Here is a 5,000-nt window from a genome sequence, read left to right on the forward strand (position 1 = left end):
CTAAGCTTAAAGTCAGTATCAAAAACTGCATGAGGAATGGAAGGAACAAGCAGGTTACTCCAAATTGATTTTATGTCTTTGTTAGGGAACAAAGCAGCCCAGTGTGGCTCTGACGCAGGTTTTTTAGTAAGCTTCTGAATTAGAGTATCATAGATCACTTTAGTTTTTATTTGCGTGACTGGCACATTCCTCTCACCCTGACACAGGAAGAAGCTCACAGCATCACCCTGCACTTGATTACTACATTGCTTCAGAGCCCTCCAATTCTCGTCCACACAGTCATTTACACTCATCCCCAGTTCAGTAATTTGCTTTCCCTTAAAAGGCCCTCCCGCCCTTCTCAGTGCTATCAATGTTTTGGTTTTATCGAAAGTTAAACCCCACCTCCCCCCACAGACTCCCCCCAGCGTAGACAAACCCGCCTCGCGGAGAGCCTTGGAAATGAGGGGCCTGCCCTTATGGGAGAAGAAAGGCGAGTTGAGGAAAGGTAATTTCATCACTTGCTCTTTAAATTCAAAGTCAGGTCTGAGGTGGGGCAGAAACTTGTCCCAAGCCTCCAGCACCTCGCGATAGAACCCCGGCAACCCCCCTGTAACATTTCTGGGAGAGAAAGCGTACAAATTGTAACTGCTCCTCTCACCATACTCTGCCAGGAAGCCCGCCAAGGTATCTTTCCAAGGATGCAGCCTCGAGTGATCCAGAAAACGCCCTATTAATTTGACCCTAAGTGCATCTCTTTTGGCACTAATGTCAATCAGATCTAAACCCCCCTCCCTTTTTTTAGCTATTAATGTCCTGCGAGCAATCATATTTCCCCTCCCCTTCCACAAAAACGAGGAGATCACACTGTTCAGTGAATTTAGCGCCCAATCCGGCAGCTCACAGGACCCGAGAATATGGTTAATTTTGGACAAAACTAGAGCATTAGATACAATTACCTTTCCTCTGATATTCAGCCCTCGCGCTTTCCACAGATTACATATGTTTTGAGTTTTTTTAATCATTTCCTTCCAGTTTCTATCCCTAGCTTTAGCCCCATCTTTCCCTACATAGACTCCTAAGATTTTCCTCTCCTCGTCAGTTACTTTAAAACCCCATTTGTTTGTGTCAAACCCTGCCTCCTTGAAAACCATTATTTCTGATTTAGAATTGTTTACTTTTGCCCCAGAGGCCATCTCATAGTCATTTATATGCACCATGACCCTCTCTATATGTGTACTGTTATTTAAAAAGATATTTATATCATCCGCGTATTGAATAACTTTGACCATATTCCCTCTCTCGGTTTTAATCCCAGCTATTTCATTGTCATTAATTATGCTTAAAGCCAACGGCTCCGCCACAAGGCTGTATAGCATGGCAGACAGGGGGCAACCCTGCCTAATGGACCTCTGCAGCTCCACAGGATCAGTCAAGAAACCGTTGACCTTAACGCGGCTTCTAGCCTTTTTATATAATAATTTCACCCAATTTATGTATTTTTCACCAAACCCATATTTATTTAATACCTCCCACATAAACTCATGTTCCACCCTGTCAAATGCTTTCTCTAAGTCTATCCCTAATAAACACCCCCCCTCTCTATTCATACTATCTACTAGGTTTTTTATTGCAATTATATTATCACTTATATCCCTATCCGGAATGCTATAGGTCTGAGTGTCAATGACAATAGTTTTAATTACCTCTCTCATCCTATTAGCCAACACCTTTGCTATGATTTTGTAATCTGTATTTAACAGGCTTATGGGTCTGTAATATTCCAGCCTATCTTTTGTACCTTTCTGCTTGTATATTAATGTGATAATCCCTTCCGATATCTTGTCAGGCATGATATTTTGCCTCGCCATCTCATCAAAAACATGTAACAAAATGGGAGAGAGTAAAACAGAAAACTCGTTATACACCTCGGCAGTAAGGCCATCAGAACCTGGGCTCTTATTGTGTTTAAGGCTTTTTATGACTGCCTCTATCTCCTGCCTAGAGATAGGCAAGTCACAATAATTTTTATCATTTTCACTTATTTGGGTTCCTATCTGATTCGTCATTTTTACTATGTGCTCCTTTAGAGGCCCTTGCCCTTTATACAGCTCACTATAGTAGTCTTTTACTATTTTTAAAAGGTCCTTGCTTTCAGTGCATACTAGGTCCTCGCTGCTCACCAGTTGATTTATATATTGCTTCTCTTGTTTTATCCTCTCCAGCCCCAGAAAAAAACCCGTGCTTTTTTCCCCTTCAAGCAGGAACTGCGACCTACTCCTGACTGCGGCGCCCTTGCAACGTTTGGTCTCAATATCCGTCAGTTTATTCCTATATAATTCATAGTTTTCACTATTATAATTTGTATCTAGCTCCATCTTCTCTAATTCCTTGTTTAATAAATCATTTAACATGCTCTCCTCTCTTTTCTCTTCCCATTTTTTATTCTTACTATAACTAATGCTTATTTTCTTTATTCTTAATTTAATTTCCTCCCAGTATTCTATTTTATTATCTACATATGGCATGTCATATGCACTTTGGGTTAGTAATTTCTTTACTTTATTCTTATACGCTGTGTCCTCCAACAAACTGTTATTATAGCACCATGTGCCCTTGCCTTTTTTAGCCGTGCTGTCACCAAATTTTAAATCCACGTACGCGTGATCGCTCCATGCATTAAACACATACTTCATGTCAGTAACCCGTTTAACTAGACCCGAAGCCACCAGGCCCAGGTCTATTCGGGTTTGTTTTAACTTGCCCAGGACAACCTGTCTTCTAGAATAACCCCTTGTCCTAGGGTTAATTACCCTCCATACATCCATTAAGTTTTTTTCTATCATGATATCTTTAAGTGCAGTTCTACTCGTGTCACACCTAAATTTATCATTATAATTGTCACTACTACTAAGCGTGATATTATAGTCCCCTAGAATAATAGTATTATTATTTATCCACTTGTTCAGACTTCCGAAGAAGTTTCTGCGTTCCTCCTCAATACTGGGCGCATGTATATTAATCAGTCTAATTATATCACTATTTATTAATATATCCACTATCACACACTTGCCATTGCTAGCTCTATATACACATTTACTACTAGTACTAAGTTTTCTGCTAATTAGTACTGCGACCCCTCGTGCTCGCCCAATACCCTCCTGGGAGTAAATCACCCCTTTCCACAGTTTTTGAGCATGGCTGACAGCCTTTAGGTCCCACCCAGTTTCTTGAAGACAAATTATGTCCACATGTTTGTTCCTATCAAACACTGCTCTCATTTTACCTGGGTCTTTTAAGCCATTGGCATTAAAAGAAAGAAAAGACTGAGAGTCAAAGGCCATGAGGGCTGTCAGTAAAGGCACATAAAGCATAGCAAAACAAAACATGGTGTTATTTTTTCAGTGCTTTATTCCGATTATCAGACCCTTTTATAATCTCTCCATCCCTTTTCCTCACCCTTTGGCCCTTCTCGATGTCCATGTCTGAGTCCGAGGGGTCACTTAATAGCAGCGGGGAGCCGCAGTTCCCAATGTCTTGAGGAACAAAGCTGTCCAGGGAAGACCCCATCGCCGCCTTTTCCTCAGCCCTCTTTCGCAGCTCTACCTCTGCGTCTTCCAATAGCACCGCCTTCGGTTTCCTCGCAACCAGTCTCCCCACTCGGGCCTTGCCCGGCTTGGTCTGGACTTGCTCCTTCAGCCTGGCACTGGCTCGTGCCTCTCCCACCTTTAGCTCTGGCTGGCTGGGCACCAGCCTTGGCCCACTCAGATCAATCTGGCTGGACGCCGTCTCCGGCACCTCCACTATTTCAGTTCTCCTCCCTGCATCGGTCGTCCTCCGTGGCTTCACCACCACGCCTGCTGCTGTCACTGGCTCCACCCCTGCACCTGCCCTTGTCACTGGCTCCACAACTGCACCTGCCTCTTTCGCTGGCGCCGTAGCTGCACCTGGCGCTGTCACTGGCTCCACTGCTGCACCTGCCCTTGTCACTGGCTCCACAGCTGCACCTGCTTTCACCGCTGTAGTCTCTGCCATACAGGCTGCAGGCTTCGGCCTCATTACAGCCGTAGTCATCGCCGTTCTCTCTTTGTTCAGCTCGCTCACACAGGTCCCCGCAGCAGCCTCATCATCCTCTTCCTCCTCCATCTCCTCCTCCTCCTCCTCCTCCTCGTCCACGTCCTCCTCCACGGTGCCAGTGCTCGACGTACCGTCGTCGCTCTGCACCTCCTCCTCCTCCTGCTCCTCCTCCACCTCCTCCGCAGTCCCCACCATCTCCTCTTCTGTCACCTCCACATGGCACACACAGCTGTCCGGTGCCCGCTTACATCCCTTGCATTTGTTAGTCTTTCGTGTGGAACACTCCCTAGAAAAATGCCCTTGCTCTCCGCAGGTGTAGCATGTGAACTCAGGGCATTCTCTTTGAACATGCCCAGGCTGCATGCAGAGCCTACATATTTTGGTCTGCCTGTCATGAATTACCCGGAAATACTCCGAGCCCAGCACCGTGTTAAATTTTGTAGAATATGGTAGCGAACGGACTCTTTCGTTGAATTTAACTCGTAGAAATCGAGTGCCGTCCGTCACCTTAGAGCCTGGCCACATTCTGCGTCTAATAGGTGACATAGGCGTTACCCCCCAGCTATCCAGTCTCAAAAAGATATCATTGTCTCTGATATAATAGGGCAGATTGAGAAAAGAGACGATGAGCTCGTCGTTAGTGATCTCTCTAGCATGAACCCTTGTTTCCCCAATCTTAAAACCCTCCATCAGTTTTTTCTTACCCGTTATGTTGCTCATTGTGAGTTCAAACTTCTTTTGGCCGAGCACTCTGCACGCCAGTAACGCACCGCACAACCTCTGCACATGACTGATGAGCTCGATAGCACTCATAGTCTCTCCGCCTTCCATCTCCACGTTCACAGTTAGGCTCCGTGAGGCCCGTTCCTCCGTTCTTGTAACAGCATCGCTGCCGTCTCCATTCTTCGTCAGTTCTCCCGTTCTTTTAACAGCATCACTGCTGT

The sequence above is a fragment of the Anarhichas minor genome, unplaced genomic scaffold (genome assembly GCF_050575085.1).
Source record: "Anarhichas minor isolate MPS153535 unplaced genomic scaffold, ASM5057508v1 ptg000118l, whole genome shotgun sequence".
Lineage (NCBI taxonomy): Eukaryota > Metazoa > Chordata > Actinopteri > Perciformes > Anarhichadidae > Anarhichas > Anarhichas minor.